Below are 25,232 nucleotides of genomic sequence, written 5' to 3' on the forward strand. Positions count from 1 at the left end.
GGTCAGATGATTTGTCCCCATGGTAACTGAACAAAACATCAAAAACAATCCGTCCCTGGGTATGCATAGGGTGTGACCTTGGCCAAGACATGTCACCTGTACATTGGACAAGTATTTTTGTGTACCTACCAAGTTCCAATCACTGTACTGAGTTCAGGGGATGCATACTAAAGATGCATTTCCTGCCCTTAAGGAACTTACAGTCTAGAGAGGAGACAGACACGTAAACAGGGAATTTCAATACCGTATAATAGAGAAGAGTTACAATAGGAAAAGTTATAGGATACTATGGAAGTAGTCAGGGAAGGCTTCTCAAAAGAGGGGCCATCTAAACTAGAAGTATCTAGGTGCATGTGTGCATACTAGAATGTTCCAAAGGAAATAGCATGCACAAAGGCTCAGAGGTAAGAGACAGCAGGACACATTCATGGAGCAGCAAGTAGTTTCATGGCTGGCCGGTGGAGGTCAAGAGGGCAAATGCAAGTGTTGTGGTTAAAGATAGCAGTCAGACCTTGAGGGACCTTGGAAGCCATACTATCGAAGGCATGAGGAGCCAACTAAAGAGTTGTAAGCCCCACATCAAACTAATGCTTCTGCATAGTGAAGGAAACCATTGCCAAAATGAAAAGGCAGCCTACTGAGCTGAAGAAGATATTTGTAAATCACATACTGTCATCACTCAAACTTCAAGGAGGATTTGATCCAGAACCCCCCTCAGATACCAAAATCCACAGAGTAGAGTCTCCTATAGAAAATGGAATGGTATTTGCATAAAACCCATGCACATCCTCCTATATATAGTAAAATCATGTCTACATTACTTATAATTCCTTATACTATGCAAATAGTTGTAAATACAATGTAAATGCTATGTAGGTACCTCAAGTTTTGCTTTGTGGAATTTTCTGGAATGTTTTTTGATTTTTTTTTATCCATGGTTGGTTGAATACACGGATGCATAACCCATGCATATGAAGGACTGAATGTATCCAATAAGGGGTTGATATCCAATATACGTAAGGAATTCAAATAACTCAATAACAAAAAAAAACAACCCAATTAAAAACTGGGGACAGGATCTGAATAGACATTTTTCCAAAGAAGACAAGCAGATGGCCAAGAGGAAGATGAAAAGATGTCCAACATCACTAATTACTATGGAAATTCAAATCCAAACAACAATGAGATGTCCCCTTACGTCTGCAGAATAGCCAGTATGGGAGATTGGTTCAAGATGGCGGAGTAGAAGAACGTGCTCTCACTCCCTCTTACAAGAACACCAGAATCACAACTAACTGCTGAACAATCATCAACAGGAAGACACTGGAACTCACCAAAAAAGATACTCCACATCCAAAGACAAAGGAGAAGCCATAATGAGACGCTAGGAGGGGCGCAATCACAATAGAATCAAATCCCATAACTGCTGGGTGGGTGACTCACAAACTTGAGAACTCATACCACAGAAGTCCACCCACACAGTGAAGGTTCTGAGCTCCACGTCAGGCTTCCCAATCTGGGGGTCCGGCAACGGGAGGAGGAATTCCTAGAGAATCAGACTTTGAAGGCTAGCAAGATTTAATTGCAGGACTTTGACAGGACTGGGGGAAACAGAGACTCCACTCTCGGAGGGCACACACAAAGCAGTGTGCTCATCAGTACCCAGAGGAAGGAGCAGTGACACCATAGGAGACTGAACCACAGCTACATTCTAGTGTTGGAGGGTCTCCTGCAGAGATAGGGGGTGGCTGTGGCTCACTGTGAGGACAAGGACACTGGCAGCAGAAGTTCTGGGAAGTACACCTTGGTGTGAGCCCTCCCAGAGTCTGCCATTAGCCCCACCAAAGAGCCTGGGTAGGCTCCAGTGTTGGGTCGCCTCAGGCCAAACAACCAACAGGGAAGGAACCCACCCCCACCCACCAGCAGACAAGTGGATTAAAGTTTTACTGAGCTCTGCCCACCAAAGAAACAGCCACCACTACCCACCACCACTCCCTCCCATCAGGAAATTTGCACAAGCCTCTTAGATAGACACATCCACCAGAGGGCAGACGGCAGAAGCAAGAACTAAAATCCTACAGCCTGCAGAACAAAAACCACATTCACAGAAAGACAGACAAGATGAAAACGCAGAGGGCTATGTACCAGATGAAGGAACAAGATAAAACCCCAGAAAAATAACTAAATGAAGTGGAGATAGGCAACCTTCCAGAAAAAGAATTCAGAATAACGACAGTGAAGATGATCCAGGACTTCGGGAAAAGAATGGAGGGAAAGATGGAGAAGATGCAAGAAATGTTCAACAAAGACCTAGAAGAATTAAAGAACAAACAAACAGAGATGAACAATACAATAACTGAAATGAAAAATACACTAGAAGGAATCAATAGCAGAATAACTGAGGCAGAAGAACAGATAAGTGACCTGGAAGACAGAATGGTGGAATTCACTGCTGTGGAACAGAATAAAGAAAAAACAATGAAAAGAAATGAAGACAGCCTAAGAGACCTCTGGGACAACATTAAATGCAACAACATTCACATTATAGGGGTCCCAGAAGGAGAAGTGAGAGAGGAAAGACCTGAGGAAATATTTGAAGAGATTATAGTTGAAAACTTCCCTATCAAGGGAAAGGAAATAGCCACCCAAGTCAAGGAAGTGCAGAGAATCCCATACAGGATAAACCCAAGGAGAAACACGCTGAGACACATAGTAATCCAATTGGCAAAAATTAAAGACAAAGAAAAATTATTGAAAGCAGCAGCAAGGGAAAAACGACAAATAACATACAAGGGTACTCCCATAAGGTTAACAGCTGATTCTCAGCAGAAACTCTACAAGCCAGAAGGGATTGCCACAATATATTTAAAGTGATGAGAGGGAAAACCTACAACCAAGATTACTCTACCCGGCAAGGATCTCATTCAGAATCGATGGAGAAATCAAAAGCTTTACAGACAAGCAAAAGTTAAGAGAATTCAGCACCACAAAACCAGCTCTACAACAAATGCTAAAGGAACTTCTCTAAGTGGGAAACACAAGAGAAGAAAAGAAGCTACAAAAAGAAACCCAAAACAATTAAGAAAATGGTCATAGGAACATACATATCGATAATTACCTTAAACGTGAATGGATTAATGCTCCAACCAAAAGACACAAGCTTGCTGAATGGATACAAAAGCAAGACCCATGTATATGGAGTCTACAAGACACCCACTTCAGCCCTAGGGACACATACCGACTGAAAGTGAGGGGATGGAAAAAGATATTCCATGCAAATGGAAATCAAAAGACAGCTGGAGTAGCAATACTCATATCAGATAAAATAGACTTTAAAACAAAGAATGTTACAAGAGACAAGGAAGGACACTACATAATGATCAAGGGATCAATCCAAGAAGAAGGTATAACAATTATAAATATGTATGCATCCAACATAGGAGCACCTCAATACATAAGGCAAGTGCTAACATCTATAAAAAAGGAAATCAAAAAAAAAAAAAAAAGGAAATCGACAGTAACACAATAGTAGTGGGAGAATTTAACACCTCACTTACACCAATGGACAGATCACCCAAAGAGAAAATTAGTAAGGAAACACAAGCTTTAAACGACACAATAGATCAGATAGATTTAACTGATATTTATAGGACATTCCATCCAAACACCGCAGATTACACTTTCTTCTCAAGTGCACATGGAACATTCTCCAGGATAGATCACATCTTGGGTCACAAATCAAGCCCCAGTAAATTTAAGAAAACTGAAGTCCTATCAAGCATCTTTTCTGACCACAATGCTAAGAGATTAGAAATCAACTACAAGGAAAAGAATGTGAGAAGCACATACACATGGAGGCTAAACAATATGTTAATAAATAACTAAGAGGTCACTGAAGAAATCAAAGGGGAAATGAAAAAATACCTGGAGACAGATGACAATGAAAACGCGACGATCCAAAACCTATGGGATGCAGAAAAAGCAGTTCTAAGAGGGAAGTTTATAGCTATAAAAGTCTACCTAAAGAAACAAGAAAAATCTCAAATAAACAATCTAACATTACACCTAAAGGAACTAGAGAAAGAAGAACAAGCAAACCCCATAGTTAGCAGAAGGAAAGAAATTATAAAGATCAGAGGAGAAATAAATGAAATAGAAATAAAGAAAACAAAAAATAGCAAAGATGAATGAAACTAAAAGCTGGTTCATTGAGAAGATAGACAAAATTGATAAACCATTACCCAGACTCATCAAGAAAAAAAGGGAGAGGACTCAAATCAATAAAATTAGAAATGAAAGAGGAGAAATCACAACACACTGCAGAAATACAAAGAATTATAAGAGATTGCTACAAACAACTATATGCCAATAAAATGGACACCCTGGAAGAAATGGACAAATTCTTAAAAAGGTATAACCTTCCAAGACTGAACCAGGAAGAAACAGAAAATATGAACAGACCAATCACAAGCACTGAAATTGAAACTGTCATTAAAAATCTTCCAACAAACAAAAGTCCAGGACCAGATGGCTTCACAGGTGAATTCTGTCAAACAGTTAGAGAAGAGCTGACACCCATCCTTCTCAAACTCTTCCAAAAAACTGCAGAGGAAGGCAAACTCCCAAACTCATTCTATGAGGCCACCATCACCCTGATACCAAAACCAGACAAAGATGCTTCAAAAAAAGGAAACTACAGACCAATATCACTGATGAATATAGATGCAAAAATCCGCAATGAAGTACTAACAAACAGAATCCAACAACATATAAAAAGGGTCATACACGATAATTAAATGGGATTGATACCAGGGATGCAAGGATTCTTCAATATATGCAAATCAATCAATGTGATACACCATATTAACAAATTGAAGAATAAAAACCATATGATCATCTCAATAGATGCAGAAAAAGCTTCTGACAAAATTCAACACCCATTTAGGATAAAAACTCTCCAGAAACTGGGCCTAGAGGGAACCTACCTCAACATTATAAAGGCCACGTACGACAAACCCACAGCAAACATCATTCTCAATGGTGAAAAACTGAAAGCATTTCCTCTAAGTTCAGTAATAAGACAGGGATGTCCACTCTCACCACTATTATTCAACATAGCTTTGGAAGTCCTAGCCACGGCAATCAGAGAAGAAAAAGAAATAAAAGGAATCCAAATTCGAAAAGAAGAAGTTAAACTGTCACTGTTTGCAGATCACATGATAACATACATAAAGAATCCTAAAGATGCCACCAGAAAACTGCTAAACCTAATCAATGAATTTGGTAAAGTTGCAGGATACAAAATTAATGCACAGAAATCTCTTGCATTCCTATACACTAATGATGAAAAATCTGAAAGAGAAATTAAGGAAACATTCCCATTTACCACTGCAACAAAAAGGATAAAATACCTAGGAATAAACATACCTAGGGAGACAAAAGACCTGTATGTAGAAAACTATAAGACACTGTTGAAAGAAATTAAAGATGATCCCAACAGATGGAGAGATACTCCATATTCTTGGATTGGAAGAATCAATATTGTGAAAATGACTATACTACCCAATGCAATCTATAGATTCAGTGCAATCCCTATCAAATTTCCTATGGCATTTTTTTCAGAACTAGAACAAAAAACCTTAAAATTTGGATGGAGACACAAATGACCCCAAATAGCCAAAGCTGTCTTGAGGGAAGAAAACGGAGCTGGAGGAATCAGACTCCCTGACTTCAGACTATACTACAAAGCTACAGTCATCAAGACAGTAGGGTACTGGCACAAAAACAGAAATATAGATCAATGGAACAGGATAGAAAGCCCAGAGATAATCCCACGCACCTGTGGTCAACTAGTCTGTGACAAAGGAGGCAAGGATATACAATGGAGAAAAGACAGTCTCTTCAATAAGTGGTGTTGGGAAAACTGGACAGCTACATGTAAAAGAATGAAATTAGAACACTCCTAACACCATACACAAAAATAAACTCAAAATGGATTAGAGATCTAAATGTAAGACCAGACACTATAAAACTCTTAGAGGAAAACATAGGAAGGACACTCTTTGACGTAAATCACAGCAAGATCTTTTTTGATCCACCTCCTAGAGTAATGGAAATAAAAACAAAAATAAACAAATGGGACCTAAGGAAACTTAAAAGCTTTTGCAAAGCAATAGAAACTACAAACAAGACGAAAAGACAACACTCAGAATGGGAGAGAATATTTGCAGATGAATCAATGGACAAAGGATTAATCTCCAAAATATATAAACAGCTCATGCAGCTCAATATTAAAAAAACAAACCACCCAATCCAAAAATGGGCAGAAGACCTAAATAGACATCTCTCCAAAATGGACATACAGATGGCCAAGAAGAACATGAAAAGCTGCTCAACATCACTAATTATTAGAGAAATGCAAATCAAAACTACACCAGTTAGAATGGGCATCATCAGAAAATCTACAAACAACAATTGCTGGAGAGGGTGTGGAGAAAAGGGAACCCTCCTGCACTGTTGGTGGGAATGTAAATTGATACAGTCACTATGGAGAACAGTATGGAGGGTCCTTAAAAAACTAAAAATAGAACTACCATACGACACAGCAATCCCACTACTGGGCATATACCCAGAGAAAACCATAATTCAAAAAGACATATGCACCCCAATGTTCATGGCAGCACTATTTACAATACCCAGGTCACGGAAGCAAGCTAAATGTCCATCAACGGACGAATGGATAAAGAATATATTGTACATATATGCAATGGAATATTACTCAGCCATAAAAAGGAACGAAATTGTGCCATTTGTAGAGATGTGGATGAATCTAGAGACTGTCATACAGTGTGAAGTAAGTCAGAAAGAGAAAAACAAATATTGAATATTAACGCATATATGTGGAACCTAGAAAAATGGTACAGTTGAACCGGTTTGCAGGGCAGAAATAGAGACACAGGTGTAGAGAACAAACGTATGGATACCAAGGGGGGAAAGTGGCGGGGGTGGGGGTGGGATGAACTGGGAGATTGGGATTGACATGTATACACTAATATGTATAAAATGGATGACTAATAAGAACCTGCTGTATAAAAAATAAATTAAATTCAAGACAAAAAAAAAAAAGAATGGCTAGTATCAAAAAAAGATAAGAAATAACAAACGTTGGAGAGTATGTGGAGAAAAGGGAACCCTCATACACTGTTGGTGGGACTGTAAATTGATACAGCCACTCTTAAAAACAGTATGGAGATTCCTCCGGAAAGTAAGAATAGAACTACGATATGACCCGGCTATTTCACTTCTAAGTATTTATCCAAAGAACACAAAAACACTAAATTGTAAAGATATGTGCACCCCTATGTTCATTGTAGCATTATTGCCAAAAGCCAAGTTATGAAAGCAACATTAGTATCCACTGATGGATGAATGGATAAAGAAGATGGGGTATATACATGCAATGGGATACTACTCAGCCACAAGAAAGAACGAAATCCTGCCATTTGAGACAACAGTGATGGACCTTGAGGGTATTATGCTAAGTGAAATAAGTTAGATGAAGAAAGACAAATTCTGTATGATTTCACTCATGTGGAGCCTAACGAAACAAAAAATGAACAAACAAAATAAAATGAACTTAGATACAGAAAACAGATTAGTGGTTTCCAGAGGGGAAGGGGATTGGGGGGTGGGTGGAATGGTGAAGGGGGTTAACTGTATGGTGATGGATGGTAACTGGACTTGTGGCGGTGATCACTTTGTAGTGTGTACAGATGTCAAATTATAATGCTGTACATCTGAAACTTATATGATACAAAATTAATTTTAAAAATAGTTGGTAGCCATAGCAACATGATAAGAACTGAGTTTTAGAACGATAACACTGGCTGCAGTGTAGAAAAGGAAACCAGTTTGAAGGCCATTGCAGTGATCTAGCTGAGAGATGATGGTGGTCCAAATGAAACTCTCTGTTGCTGTAGTAGATGCTATGCTAAGTCATCCAGAACCGCCTTCTGCACCAAGGCACTCATTTCCCCAGTTGCCAGGAGTGTTGGCTGCTGATGGCTCACAGGTGAATCAGTCTCGAGAAACTGCCCTCAGCCAAAGGGATATTACGTCTGATGTTATGGCTCCTTTCCATCTAATCATGAGGCAGTGCAGGTGTTCAAAGCCCCATCCCCCCCTTGCCTCAAGTGGAGATCACTCTAAAGGAACATCTCAGCTTGTGAGCAACTTGCTGTAACCACGTCAAAGTTCAGCAAATCCTTTTGCCCAATCCTCCTTCATTCACTTCCTTAGAGACTTTTTCCTGAGAGTGCTCCCCAAGAAATTTCCTGCACACAAAACTCTGTTCAGTCTGTTTCCAAAGGACCAGATCTAAGACAGAACGAACCTCAGTAGTTCTCATCTAGAAAATGAGAGGGTGGATTGGATCCTTGCTAAAAATACTTCCTTTGCTCCACAGCTCCACGGACTTTGGAATTCTTTGACAATTCTTGCAGCTGTTTCAAAACACCAGGAAATGGATATGACAGACACTTCATTTTAGCAACCCCAGCAGGACTCATCACAGTAATTAGAAATGTTTCACAAACAGACCACCCACCAATCTTGCACCCAGTTGGGGTTGACACTGTCTACTTTTACTGATATAAAATTCTTTATGGCTTCCTTGCCAAAGCTGGCTTCTTATAAAAAAAAATACTGCTTCTCCCTGTGGACCAGCAGGAAACAGTGCTGTTATCTTTTGCTGATACCAGAACTAAAAGCAGTTAAGTCCAGCACTCTTCTAAGTGTACTGCAAAACTGAATGTATGATTAATATTATCAAGCTGGATATTGCCACTGTGACTCTCTCCTCCCCTTTTCAAAAAAGTTCCTCAGCAAAATAAAACGGAAATGCAGGAGTCTTTGGTGAGCTAATACAGCTATACCTCCCTGCTATCAATGGCAATCCCTTCCTAAATTCTAAATCATGTGATTCTGACCATCTCAGCACAGTGGTTTCATGTGCAATTTCCATGATTTATGGGGCCATTTTCCTGTAAAGAACTTTTTGAAAGCATGTATTTACAAAGTGCAGTTCCAGTCTTAGAGTCTGAGAGCTACAAAGAACCTTCTAACATGGAGACCTGGAGTTTTTAACCTCAGGTCTGTTGAACCATGGTTGGGCTGCAGGGGGTCTGTGAAACCCTTAAGTTGGATACAAAGTTTGTGGCGAGATGCCAGAGCCTGTTATTAGAGTCCATAAGCCGATGGACAGGAGGTTCATGTCCCTGAAAAATTGAGAACCACTGTCTACACCAATTGTCTTGCTTCTTACTTAATGAAACTGAGGTTCAGGGAAGTTAGATAACTTAGCCAAGATTGATCGGTTATTAGTAGCTCAACTGGCACTAGAACCCAGGTCGGCTTCCTTTCAGTCCAGTGAGCTTTCTGCTACTCTAAGTGTTTCAAACCAAGGCATCATGCCTACTATATTGGAACTTCCTATCACCAGACCAAAACTTTCCTACTGCCAAGAATATTCTTCCTCAGAGGAAACCAAAGCCTTCTGTCAGGCTCAGAAACTTTTATAATACCTCCTATTTATCTGGCATTTTATAGTTTGCAAAGCACTTTCACACATATGATTACATTTGATTTGAGCCTTGAAACTCCTTCAATATATAAAACTAGGAGTTAAAAGCATAGGCTCTGGAACTGGTCTACCTGAGTTGGAATCCTACCTCTGCTATTACTAGCTGGGTCACCCTGAGCAAGTTATAACCTAGCTTTCTGTGCCTCAGCTGCCTCATCTGTAAAATGAGGATGCATTGAACATTAGCTAGTACCATCATCCCTATTTTATAATTACCAATGAGGGGACTGAGAAACAATATTATGTGACATTCTCAAATGCGCCCTGTAATTAGTGAATCTAGGTAAAAAACAAACAAACAAACAAAAAAACAGGGCCTTAAACTCCAAGTTAAAAACGTTTCAATGTAGAACATGTAGAACTCTGAGTATAAATAAAACAACCATGAAGCAATCAACCTCCCAATCATTAAAACAGCTGTTCATTTATTTCTGTCTATTGATAAGCTAGACACCATCACTGGGTACCCAAATATGAAATTCTAAATCTGTTCTGAGAATCCCCTCTTACTTCCTGTTTTTAAATGCATGGAAAATCAAAATCAAATCAAATCTGAGTATGTTATGTCTAAGCTTCTTTTTAAGCCACAGGAGACATGTCCCTTGAAAATTTTTGAATTAAGATGACATGCTGGGCATAGTCCATTATTTAGGGAAATTTTTTTTTAATGAAATGAAACACAATATTAAATACCCTGGCCAATAAGAAGGCGTGTGACCTTAGAAATGCTTTTCATAAGCTCAAACTTGCCCAGATCGTATCCCCAAGTAGTCATTAAGGCCTGTGCTCATGGTGTGTTCAAAATGAGCAAGGCCTCAGACAACAGCTGGCCAAGAGCATGAGTGCTCGCCTCTGGGCTAAAAAACCAAGGAGGCCTCATTCACCTTCCTTTAGCTTGTGCAGTGGCCACTTCAGCAGCGCTAACTAGGAGCTCCCAAATGCACTTGAGCTGAAGGAGCCTTTAAATGAGTTTTTCCATTACCACAAAACATATTATAAACTTTTCTACCCAAGTCTCTTTATGCATTTTTGGCTGAGTGGATTGGATCGTGTGAAAAGCATCCCTTTTTTGCATCCCTGATAGAAATAGGCATGCTCTTTGGTGACGGATAAGTAGGCAAGTTATAACATGCAAGGCTAAGGAAGCAGCCCCTTTCTTTGAACAGATTCACCCATTCTCTTGCCTTGCATCTTTCCATTTCTAATTTTTTTTTTTTTTTTACCACCTACTCTTGGTCCCAATCAGCTGAGGGCTTATCTAAAGTGACAAGAAGGGTAGCATCATGAACGTGAGAAGACTTTTTTAACCTTAATTTTCCTCCCCTGTGAAACCATCCTTTTCTCCAGTGTCATGGAAACCTGTGATATCTATTAGTTGCTTTCACTAGTGGCTTTGTGCTTTCCTATAACAGAGCATTCTAAGTGAAGTTATTTTTAGCAGACAAGAATCTACTCCCAGCTCGCCTTTTATTTAAGTTCAGAGCAACATACGTCAATGTCATAAAGCTGATATAGAGACTATGCTTGTACTACTAGTATCCGGAACAACAGGATGCTGTAGGGGAGGCCAGATCCTGGAGCTAAGATTGCACTAAGACCCACAGACATGGAAAACAGACTTACAGTTACCAAAGGGGAAAGGGGCGTGAGGGGTGGAATAAATTAGGACTTTGGGATTAACATATACACACTGATACATATAAAATAAATAACCAACAAGGACCTACTGTATAGCACAGGGAATTATACTCAATATTTGTAATAACCTATAAGGGAAAAGAATCTGAAAAAGAATACATATATGTATGTGTATATATATATATATATATGTGTGTATATATATATGCAAAACTGAATCACGTTGCTGTACACCTAAAACACAATATTATAAATCAACTATACTTCAATTAAAAAAATAAAATAAATAGTAAGATAATAATTTTTAATTTAATTTTATTTTTATTTTAAGATTGAACTAAGAGACCATGGTTGGGCTCTAAGCCTGCCAGCAACCCTTTGAGTCATCAGCTAGGTTAACTTCACCTTCTACAGTCAGCTGCAAACCACACTGCAAGACCTGCCCTAGCTCAAGGCAGAAGGGCAGCGTGAGGAAAAGAACACCAAGTAGATGAGGCGTCTAGAAACCCGTCCTAGTACCAAGTTCTATTGCAAGTTCTATTCTCCAGGCATGTTTCCTCTTCTCTAACATGAGAGGGAGTAGAGATATGATCATTTTTGCCAATTATTACATCCTATGAACCCTAAACCAGTAACTTAGCCTCTAGTTTGTTATATTCTTGATTCCATTATTACTGTGAGACCCCAATGTCCCAGTGACCACGTCTGTGTCTTGTTTCTCTGTGCAAAAGTCCTCACCTGGAACTCCAATTCCCCCAATGACTTAATATGTGACCTCCTGATACCCAGTCTTCATGACCGAGTCCTCAATTTTTATGCTGACTACTCCAATTGCCATCCCTCTAACTTTCCCACGTGGGGTACTAGCCACCCCAGTCCCCGTTAATTACCCAGCACACATCAGCCTGGGTAGACAGTATGTCTGTTGGTTGGTTTTGCCTGACAATGCTTGTCAATCTGCTCACTTGATAACCTAGAATGATGACATCCTGCATTCAGACCTTACTCAGACAAATGCTTACCCGTCTGCCTCAAACACTAGCTCCCATTATGGTTACCAGCGGGGAAGGGTCGGGGGAAGGGATAGCTAGGGAGTTTGGGATTGACATGTACATGCTGCTATATTTAAAACGGATAACCAACAAGGACCTACTGTATAGCACAGGGAACTCTGCTCAATATTATGTAACAACCTAAATGGGAAAAGAATTTGAAAAAGAATAGATACATGTATAAGTATAACTGAATCACTTTGCTGTACGCCGGAAACTAACTCAACATTGTTCATCTACTATACTCTGATATAAAATAAAAGGTTTAAAACAAAAACTAGCTCCCATCTTCCTATCTCTTGACTCTGTGGGTCAGTCTGGACTCCTGGTCCCAGCTTCCGCCACCACACCACTCCCCAGGCTTCCGTTCCTACACATTTTCAGACTTTTCTAATCCCTGCGTGGAGAATGGCCTCCTCTTTCTGGGTAGTGCCCTGATGCACAAAAGCTTTTCACTCTGAGGCTGGGCCTTAAGTGGGCAAGAAGGACCGGGCTTGGAGTCCCCTTCATAGTAGGGCCACGGTCCCAACAGCAAGGATGGTGAAAATCATGTCATCTTGGACCCATAAACTGTGATACAGTAGGTATGCAGCAATGTGGAGTACTGGACAGGATGCACTGTGATTGGTTGATGACCATGCCGTGGCGCTTGTTAAATATTGTAAATGTCATCTCGATATAAGGCCTTTCTTCTAAGGATCTCTTTTTTCCCCTTTGTAGTTCCAGATTTCCCTCTCCTGATCAATGTGAAATAGTGAGTGGGCATCCGTTCCACATTTTTACTCCTCTTTCTTCTCCATTAACAATCGGATGGTTCTCTAAGGCTCTTGAGATTTACTGCCCCACCATCCCTTTCTAAGATCAGGACACGTTTCTAAGATTCCAGGTGTGATAGGCAGAATCATAAAGATATCCTTCCTCCCTCTCCCTCCAAGATTCCCATCCCATGGTTATACTATCCAACACTAATCTGGGTTCTACTCTGAAGCGACTTTGCAGATGTAATTAAGGTATGAACCTTAAGACACAGGGGTTGTCCTGGATAATCCAGGTAAGCCCAATCTAATCACATGAGCTCTTAAAGCAGAGAAGCTTTCCTACTTGAAGCCAGAAGAGGCAAGAACAAACAAAAGGGGAAGTCAGGGAGATTCGAAGCATGAGAAGGACTCAATTTGCCATCGCTGGCTTTGAATGGGAACAGAAGTCAGGCCATGAGGGCAGCCTCTAGAAGCTGAGAACAACCCCCGGCCCACAGCAAGTAAGGACACAGGGATGATGTCAGTCCTAGAACCACAAGGAACTGAATTAAGCCAACAAGCTGAACGAGCCTAGTGCATTCTCCACTTATGCCCCCCAAAAGGAACAGTCTGGCGGACTCTGACTTTGGCCTTGTGAGACCCTAAGCAGAAGAACCGTTGAACTATATTGTACCCAGACTTCTGACCTACAGAACCATGAGCTAATAAATTTGTGTCGTTTTTGTCCAGTTTATGGTGATTTCTTATGACAGTGTTAGAAAACGAATACTCCAGGAGAAGTATTTCTGAATGCTCAGCGTTATTCTTTTTCTCATTATATCTCAATACTTTAATCTTTGAATAGACCTCCCTCCATTAAACTAGGATTCTCTGTCTTTACAGCTTTTCGATTTTGATTTTGGGTCCCACCCTTCTGCCAAAGCTTCATTTCACAGCCCCTCCTCCATAGTTCCATCCAGGCAAAAATATACCCTGGAGGGGAGGGATAAATTAGAATCTTGGGATTAACATACACACACTACTATATAACAAATAGATAACCAACAAGGACCGACTGTACAGCGCAGGGAACTACACTCAATACTCTATAATAACCTAGATGGAAAAAGAATCTGAAAAAGAATAGCTATATGAATATGGACAACTAAATCACTTTGCTGTACACCTGAAACTAACACAATATTGTAAATCAACTACAGTCCAATATAAAATTAAAAATTAAAAATAAATAAATAATATTGGAAACAGCCTCAGCTACCTCACATATTTAGCTGCAACCTCCACGTTAAAAAAAGCAACCTTGGTCTTGCTGAGAATTTCTGGACGTTTTAGTGCCTAGACGTCAAGGTACCTCCCAGCCTCATGAATCCCCGTTTGTTCCAGCATCCCTAAACCCTGAGACACACCAGGCCCTTCTGGCACCCCTGGACCTCCCAAACACAGATTCAGTACCTCTGGTACCTTCCTTTCAGGCAGCAAAGAGGAAATATTGTGCCTGAGTCCCTCAATGTCATCTGACCACTGCTGTATCGTGCTATTCATAAGTAGGAGTTAGAAATTAAAATGAGTTATCTAGATATGGTTTTGTATATAAGTAATCAACAGAATGTGTGCCGTGTACTTAGGCCCCTCAGTCTTTCACATCTGAAGGCAGTCAAACGACAATAGACATGCACTCAAATACGCATCATTGGTCACCCGGTGGCAACTCCCTAGAGTTCATCATGGCTCCTGAAAGCAATGAAGTCAACACTCTGTGTTTAAACTTGCCATTCCTGACCCTTTAAAGTGACCCTGAACAGTCATAGGTGTTGTCACTGGATCATTCTCACAGTACAAGAAGATATAGGAGAGGATAAAGGGATACGAATACGGTCTGGAGCCCCTCTAGGTCTCCACGCTGGAATGCAGCTTGACAAAAACAAGTCTAATGTCTACTCACAAAGAAGCCCCTTTCTTGCCTGGAATAATGTGAAAACTCATTCCTGTGGTTGGCTGCAAATCCCAACCACTATCCCAGTTGTAGAGATGGGAAGAGGAGAAGGGGAGAGACAGAATTCAAAAGTATGTAAGTATGAGAAGCAGATCTTTCCACAGGGTAGCTTAAAAAGCAGGGACATCAATAGCCCCAAGGCTGCAGTTCAGAATTGGAAATAAGAAAACTTTAATACAAATAGGAGCCACTCCACCAACTTGTAACGCGGCCTCTGGCAAGTCAGTGATATTTCCCCTGTGCCCGTGTTTCCTGGCTCGTGTCTGCACTGAAGCTGCCTGTCTCTCCTCAGCAGCCTCTCACACTTGCTGCACATCTCATTCAGAATGTCTTATTTGAGAAACTTTCACCTCGGTCGTTGGTGATGCTCTAGAATGGCTGCAGACTGAAGCACGTCGCTGCCTCCAATCCCACTGCTGGGCCTCACGCAGTTCCATGGCTCAGTGGGTGGATATTAAAGAAATGACAGTCTCTCCAGCAGCCCTGCTTAATAGACTATTCCCTCGCATCTCTGTCTTATTAGTTCAAGAAAACAAGGTTTCCCAACGTTTCACAGAATCTACGACGGTGAAAGGGCTAAAGGTTTAAAAACTGGCAGAGAAGACAAATGTAAGGAAAACTGTTTGAAGTTAAAAGTAATACCCCAAATTTTATCTATCAACTTGGCTGTTTTCAAGATACCAAACTTACTCAAGGAACAAAAAAAACCCAGAAAACCAAGCTTTGTGCTAGTAAACAGTGATACCAATGCTACCTGCTGGGAAAAAAATTAAGTAGTTCCTCATTTTCCCTCTACCTTCTAACTCCAGGCCACATACAGGAATTACTCTAGAGCAAAATTGTAGCTATATGTTTTCCAATCTGTCCCAGTGCCGTCTCCAAGTCTCTTACTCCAAAAGGTCCATGGACCAACACAATGCCCCCATATGTTTCTAAGCCCATGTCCCATTCCCTCCTAAGATTATTTTTCCAGCCATGCAAATCACCTGAAGAACTTGTTAAAAATAAAGATTCCCAAGTCTGCCTCCTGGAGATTCTGATTTTGAATGTTTAACCAGCATCCCAAGAGATTCTTTGATCAGGTAAGGTGGGCAACCCTGCCCTGAGGTCTTCTAAGTCCTTGCTACTCAAAGTATATATAGCATTGGCATCACCTAAACTTGTTAGAAATGCAGATTTTCAGGTCTTGTCCAGCCCTAGAATCTGTCTTTTAAGAAGACCCCTACGTGATCATTATCTACATTAATGTTTGAGAAGCACTGTTTTAAATGGTTGAGTCATCTGGTAACCTAATAGTCCCCATTAGTACTACTGTGAATTAGGTTAATAGATAATTCCTCCAATTCACTTTTTATTCAACAAACATTTGGGGATCTACTAAGTGGCTGAGCACTGTGCTGGGCCCCAGGATTTGTATTTTGTAGAGAAGGCCTTAAACTAGAGGAAGCCATCTTTAACAGTGGTATATCAGGCACTAGGACAGTCTCACGAGGAGGATATTTTGAGAGTAAGGTGGAGCAAGACCATGTCCAAATCATACCACGTGATTGTCCACCTAGTTTATCTACGCATAAGGCTGGTTTGGGCTATGCAATCCAATCTCTGATCACAGTAAATTCTACCCCTACCATTCCAACTCTCTCAATGCTTCACCCCTCAAAGAAGTCAGGGGTATGGTTTTGAGCACAGGTGTGTGCACAGCATTGATGAAGAGCCTCGCATCGACTCAAACATGCTCCCTTGGAGAAAAGAACTGTCCTAGGTCAGTGACTGCAGCCTGAACATCAGCAGGAACAGCAAATCAGGTGCAAGAAAGCAGGGGAGCACTCCAGATAGGTCAGGGGCGTTGGTCCTGCAGAAGATCGCTGAGCTTGAAGCTAGGCAGCAATGGTGTCATGGCTTTGGTCCAACCAGCTCCTACAAACAACTCAGGCCTTGGCTACTGGCTATTTTGAGACCAGTGCAGCCCACAGGTGCAGGAGCATTTCATTCCTTTCTTAGATCACAACAGACTCGGGCTTTCCCCCAAATCTAACCCACTGACATTTCTCTTGGGTAGTGGGGCGTATGAGGACAAATATGTAAAAGGTTCTGCTGATGGAATCATTCCTAGCTAAAGACTATAGGCAACAAAGATCCTAATCTAAACACACTGCTGGATAATCATAGTCAAATATTAGACTTCTGCTTCGTGATTTCAAGTAAGTTAACAGGAAAAACAAAGACTTGAGTCATCCTGGATTTCAATATTTGTAGCCAAACTGATATCTCATAGCTGAGAAAACCAAGTGATCCTATGAGGCTCCATGAATAAATTATGAGATGTCTGTGAGGGTTTTCATCCAAGTTTATACCAAGGTATCCAAAAAGTGTTTGAAAAATTTCCAGCACAAGAAGAAAAATCTTCCAACTTAAGTTAGTTTAAGGCTTTTAGAAGCAACTATAGAAAATCTCCCCACTTATCTCACCCCTTTTACATACAGAATTTCAGACAAGGGTTTCATTACATACATTTGCTTTATCATAGACAAAAATCAATTGTTTGAATGTTTAAGGATACATTCCTTTCCATCTGGTTTCTAATTCTTGTCAATCCACATGGATCGGAAAATTAAAGACTTAATGGCTACCAAATTGGTTCATACTCTTCCACCTTTGATTATCATTACGTCCATTGTTCAGGAAATTTCCTTCTTAAATGCAATGTCTAAAAAATAAATATTGTGTGTTTCTGTGATGTTTGCCATCTCATTTTAGGTTTGAGCTTGCAGTGCTGACAGGCGGGAGGCTTCCCCTTTCTTCCAAGATATGAGGTGTACAAACCAGGAGTGCTGCCATCAGTTGGACAGGCTGGCTAGGTTATGGCCTCATGATCCCAGCAGAAAAGGATTCTGTCAGGGTCTGCTCCGGCTTCAAAAATGGCCTAGGCAGCAAACTGGGACAGTACAGCTGCATGCCAGCCTCTAGCCCTGGTCACCTCCTGGGAATCCAGTTGTTCTGTGCTATGGCCTAAAAAGTATAAAAGGCCACCTGACTCAGGCAGGTTTGGTCTGTCTCTCAAAGACTCCTGATCTCTGCAGCAATATGTCTGCCTCTGCTCTCCCTACTATTCCCTTGACATTGACTTTTGTTCTCTCTGACTTCTGTCTTCCCTCATTCAAGACCACGAACTCAGATTAATCCTGTGCTCCATTTATACCACATCTTTAGCCTTCTAAATCCTAGGAATGAGCCCTATGGGTATTGATGAACTCCCCACAATTCAGAGGGTCAAATACGTAACAGGTTCTGCTGATGAAATCACTCCCAGCTGAAGACAATAGGCAACAAAGATTTTAATCTAGGCACCCCATTATACCTAACAACTAGTGCACGTTTGCCTGCATTACACACACAGAGACATTTAAGCTTTATTACAAATATAACTCTACAAATAAAACTATTGAAAATAAAAATAATTTCTAACTACAACACAAGAAAATGTGATACATAATCTATACTAAGACTTTAACACTAGTTAAAATGAGGTAGCCCTGAGGAACCAATAGCCACTGTTGTTTAGTCTAATTCTAGGTGTTCATCTCACATCTAAGTAAACAATAACTCTATAACTCACCCTTAATATTTTTTGAGAGTCAGAAATTTGTAGGAAGATAGACAGATAAATAGATATATGTATATATATATATAGCTCCCGTATATGGTTCCTGCACTTACAGCTTTGGAAGAGCTGATCATAGAAAGCTCTTTCAAATGGCTTTCATTCAATTGTTGATACCCCCCCACTAGCAGGTCAGACCTAGAGTCGGCAATTTACAACCCTTCTAAAAAAGTCCTATTTTCCTTTCCAAGTTTCTAGCCTCTAAAAATTCTCGTTCCTTGTTAGCAGTAAAAAAAAAAAAAAGAGAGACGGGGGAGAAAAGAAGATTACGGTCATACCCTGCACATGTTCGCAGCATGCTTGCCGTGACTTTTAGTTGGCATTAGCACACAGTCGGTTTCCTTAGAAATTTATGTAACAGACTTCAAGCCTCTTCCAAACCCACTTAATTTTTTTAAGGGGCCATGTCCTTTTTGCTCTGCACAAAGTTAAAAATATTTAAAACAGTATACTGTGGCTTTTCAATAGCAGGAAATCTCTAAGTGGCTTCTTTACAACTACATTTAGAGATTTATAACAACAAGATGTACTTTCAAAGATGTGTTTATGTGTGCATATAAATAGGTAAACACAAAAGCATACACATGTGGAAAAAAATCATAACACAAACCATTCTTTCTGATTCTTTGATTAGACTCAAGATGAAAATTATATCATAGATAAAAAGAGAAATATTATAACATGCTTATTGCCATGGGGTTATAAATAGGACTGGGATGAAACCATTCCTCACAGGTAAATCCTGGGGTCTTTAGTTCTACACAGTACCTGAATCTGTTGGCCAACCATCTTCTCTTAAAACAACCCTTTCTTCCTTAAAATCTCTCCCCTTCCACCTTTTTGTGATACTACAATGTCTTCATTATTCTATTGCTTGGACTTCACCTTTTATATTTACTTTCATAGGTTGTGCTTTCTCTTTCTACCCCAATCAAGCCTAAATCTTAAACCGGTTCTACTGTTCTTCCTTTATACTCTCTACCCCAGTGACATAGCTTCAATCATCACCTTATTGCCAACAATTGCCTAGCTTATTCATCCAGCCCTGACCCTTCTCCAGAGCTTTAGTCCCACATACCCAGCCAAAACACTCAACAAGCAAGGCCTTCTGCCACCTTCAACAAAATATAGCCAAAATCAAACTCACATTTTTTCCCACAAACTAGCCCCCTTTCTAGCCTCCCCCGCTTGTCTATCATCATCATTCTCCCAGGCTCAAAACTTTGGTTCATTATTTTTTACTTCATTCTCCTCTTCTTCCATCATGAGCTATAAATCATGAAGCATTCAACAAATATTTATTGAGTGCCAAACATTTGAAGCAACTAGGCTATGCATTAGATAAATCGCTGGGTTGTTTCCATTTTTTTCCCATTTATAAACAATGTGAAAATCTTCAGTTCCCAATAATATAGTGGACCCCCAAAACCTTCCTGCTGTAAAATATCTAGAAATGCAGAATTTTATTTAAAAGTCAGACTTTTACATGCTTAGCTGAACTCTCATAAAAGTAAAAGAAACCACCAGACACCAAAAATGAAGAGGAACCTGAAAACAAGGGCACTGAGCATATGACCTAATATTAGAAGAGCCTTGGGATATCTGTGAGTCTCCTTTAACTAGAATCTTGAATTTTAATGGTCATGTGTGTAGAGAAGAGAAGGTCATGGCTCATACAAAACAAGGAGTTGGAAATAAGACCTCAGGATAAACCTGGCACCATTAAAAGTCTATGCTTTCATTTAAAGGGAACACAAGATAAAAAATCTGCATACAAGCACAGAATGACTGAAATAGTTTGTGAAAAAAAATTAAAATTCATATTAAAGTAGAAATAGATGGCAACTTCCTTAGCCTGATAAAGGATGTCTACCACAAACCAACAGTAAACACCACATTTAGTATAACAACATAAGAAGCATTCATTTTAAAGTTAGAAATAAGACATGGATGTCCTCTATGCTTCTGTTCAGAATTTTGCAGGAGGATCCCAGTAATGCAATAAGACAAGAAAATTAAAAAATTTAAAAGTTGGAAAAGCAGCAAAACTATTTATATTTGCATACTTTCTCCATCAAGAGAAGCTACAGACAGACTAATATAAGCATTCTGTAAAACTGATATGGAAAGGCAAAGTAACTAGAATAGTAAATAATCTTTAAAAAGAAGAACAATGTTGGAAGCCTCACATATAAGACACTATAAATCTACAGAAATCAAGACAGTATGGTATTACAGAAAGACACATAAATTAATGGAAAAAAATTGAGAGTGCAAAGAGAGTTCTATGCTGGGACAACTGAATATGTGCATGCAAAATGATACACTTGGACCTCTACCTCCTATCATACTGAAAAATTAATTCAAAATGGACCACAAAACTAAATATAAGAGTTCAAGTATAAAAGTCTTAGAAGAAAACAGGAGTAAACCTTCATGACCTTGGGTTGGGCAACATTTTTTTTAGATGTGACAGATATTGCACAAATGATAAAAGAAGAAAACAGACAAACTGAATTTCATCAATATTTTATTTTATTATTATTATTTTTTTTAGCCACACTGCACAGCATGCGGAATCTTAGTTCCCTGACCAGGGATCGAACCTGTGCCCCCCTGCATTGGAAGCGTGGAGTCTTAACCACTGGAACACCAGGGAAGTCCTTCATCAAAATTTTAAAAATTTTGTTTTTCAGAGGATACCTTTGAAGAAGTGATGTCTCAACAGACTGGGAATATTTGCAAGCCATATCTCGAGTAAAGGACTTGCCTCCAGAATATATAAAGAATTCTTACAATTAAATAAGACAAATAAGCCAGTTAAAAATGGATAAAGGGTTTGAATAGATACATGAAAGACCAAGAAGCCCTTGGAAAGATGTTCACCATGATTAGTCATTAGGGAAATGCAAATCAAAACTTCAATGAGATATCACTTCATAAGCACCAAAATGTCATCGATGAAAAGCCAGACAATAAGAAGAACTGGTGAGGATGTGGAGAGACTGGAATCCTCTTACACTGCTGGTGGGAATGTAAAATGGTACAGCCACTTTGGAAAACAGTTTGGAAATCCCTTAAAAAGTTAAACACAGAGTTACCACATGACCCAGTCATTCCTATCTTAGGTATATATCCAAGAGAAATGAAAATACATCGTACATATACCTGTACATGTATGTTCGTAACAGCATTATTTAGAAGAGCCAAACCATGGAAACAACCCAACTGTCCATCAGCGGATGAATGGATAAACAAAGTGTGACATGTACATATAACAGAATACTATTCTCTGGTAAAAAGAATGAAGCTATGATACATACTACTACATGGGTGAACCTTGACAACATTCTGCTACGTGGAAAAAAAAACAGTAACAAAAGACTACATATTATATGATTACAATTATGAGAAATATCCCGAATACAGTAAGTCCCCTACATACAAATGAGTTCCGTTCCGTCAGCGCGTTCATAAGTCCAGTTTGTTCATAAGTCCAACAAAGTTAGGCTGGGTACCCAACTAGTGCTATTGGCTATATAGTACTGTACTGTAATAGGTTTATAATACTTTTCACACAAATAATACATTAAAAAAACACAAAAAACATTTTTAATCTTACAGTACAGTACAGTAGTACAATAGCTAGCGCTTCTTAGCAGTACCAGCTACATCACCACTGCTTTTACACTTGCTTCTGGACATCTGGGCTTGAAATAAAGACACTGTACTACTGTACTCTATACAGTACTGTAAAGTACACAAAAGCACAACCACTTGTAGAGGATGTGCACACACGTGACAATGTATGTCAGACATGTGAACTAACTTACGTGAATGGACATGTGAACACATGTTCATATCTTTGAAAGTTCGCAACTTGAAGGTTCACGTGTAAGGGACTTACTGTAGGCAAATTCAGAGAGACAGAAGGTAGATCAGTAATTGCCTAGGACTGGGACAAGGGGGGCACCAATGAAGTTGATCTACTGCCAATGGGCAAAAGGCTTCTTTTGGGGGTAATGGAAATATTCCAAAATTATATTGTGGTGATGGTTGCTCAACCCTATAAATATAAAACCCACTGAAGTGTTCACTTAAAATATGTGTTTTAGGGTATATAAGTTACATCTCTTTAATAAAAAAAATACAAAATACTCCCATACATAGTCAATTGATCGTTGACAAAGGTGCAAAGGCAGGGATAGATAATAGTCATGCCAACAAATGATGTTGGAAAATTTGGACATCCATATGCCAAAAAGGGAATGTAAAGCCATACCTTGCACTCTATTCCAAAATTAACTCAAAATGAGTCATGCACCTAAATGTAAAACAAAGCCATAAAACTTATAGAAGAAAACATGGGAGAAAAGTTTCATGATCTGGGGTTGAGCAAAGAACCCTTAGTCATGATACCAAGAGGAAAATCCATAAAAGAAAAAATTGATAAACTGAACTCCATCAAAATTTGCAATTTTTCCTCTGTGTAAGACAATGATCAAAGATAACAAGAAAAGCTGCAGACTAGGAGAGAATATTTGCAAACCACACATCTGACAAAGGACTTGTATCCGGAACACCTAAAGAACTCTCAAAGCTCAACAATAAGAAAACAACCTAATCTTTTTTAATGGGCACAATATTTTTTTTTTTTTTTTTTTGCAGCACGCGGGCCTCTCACTGTTGTGGCCTCTCCCGTTGCGGAGCACAGGATCCGGACGCGCAGGCTCAGCGGCCATGGCTCACTGGCCCAGCCGCTCCGCGGCATGTGGGATCTTCCCGGACCGAGGCACGAACCCGTGTCTCCTGCATCGGCAGGCGGACTCTCAATCACTGCGCCACCAAGGAAGCCCTGGGCACAATATTTTAACAGACACTTTACCAAAGAAGATATACAAATGGCAAATAACTATACAAAAAAGATGTTTATCGCCACTGGTCATTAAGGAAACGTTAATTTAAAGCACAATGATATATTTCTACACACCTATTAGAATGGCCAAAGAACAAAACAAAGAAAAATAAAAACTAGGACAATACCAAGTGCTGACAAGGATGTGGAGCAACTGGAATTATTACATATCACTGATAGGACTGCAAAATGGTATAGTCACTTTAGTAAATAGTTTAACAGTTTCTTATAAAGTTAAACATATTTATTTTGAGTCCTAGATATTTATCCAAGAGAAATGAAAACAAATTCCCACAAAATATTGTATGTGAATATTTATGGCAGCTTTATTCATAATCACCAAAACCTGGAAACAACTCAAATGTCTTTCATCTGGTGAATGAATAAATTATAGTACATCTGCACAATGGAATCCTACTCAGCAATAAAAAGTAATGAACTACCAACATATGCAACAACATGGATAAATTATATTACTAAGTTAAAGAACTCAGATTCCAAAGGATAAATACAATGTGATTCCAGTTATATGATATTTTGTGAATGGCAAAACTAGAGAGACAAAACAGATAAGTGATTTCCAGAGGATGGACATGAAGAAAAGGGTTGAAGAAAGTGGCAATATGAGGGAATTTGGGGAGTGACAAAACTGTTCTATATCCTGGATGTAGTGGTGGTTCCACAAATGTATGCATTTGTCTCACTTCACAGAACTCTATACCAAAGAAAAGTGAATTTTGGAAATTCCCTGGTGGTCCAGTTGTTAAGGACTCCGCACTTCCACTGTCAGGGGCATGGGTTCAATCGCTGGTCAGGAAACTAAGATCCCACATGCCACACGGCAAAAAAAAAAAAAGTGAATTTTACACTACGTAAATTTTTAAATAGAATTCACCAAGATTGAAAGATAAGAGTTACAAAGATACGAAAAACAAAAATATTAATCGCATTCTTAAACATTAGCAAGCAAAAATTAGAAAATAAATTTTTGAAAGATATTATTTGCAATAGTAATAAAAACCTATAAGGTATCTAGACATAAGATATACATCATACCTTTCTGGAGGAAATTATAAAATTTCACTGACAGAACCTTAAATTCAATACAAGTCTGATCAAAATCCAAAAATGAGTTTTCATGAACCTTTATGAGCCGATTCTAAAATTCATATTACGGCCAAGAAAATTTTAAAGGAAAACAAGTGGGGAGACTCACCCTAACAAATACCATACGTATTTTTAAAAGCTTTAGTAATTAAAACACTGTGATATTGGCGCAGTGGTACACCAAAGGACCAATAGCCCAAAATATGAAGCATAGAAACAAATCTACTCTATGGAAACTTGATGTATAAGAGAGGTACCATGACAAATAAATGGAATGCAGTGGAGTATTCAGTAAATGGTTCTGGGACAACTGGTGCACTATGTGGAAAACAACTTTTTTCCATAAGATTCCCACCTGACAACATTGATAAAAATTAATTCCCATTGGATTAAAATCTTCAGGGTTAAAAGAAAAATGAAAAACTTGGCAAGGAATATTCTGCAGAACATTTTTATGATCGTGGGGTA

This window comes from Grampus griseus, assembly GCF_964374135.1.
Source record: "Grampus griseus genome assembly, chromosome: X".
NCBI classification, from domain to species: Eukaryota; Metazoa; Chordata; class Mammalia; order Artiodactyla; family Delphinidae; genus Grampus; species Grampus griseus.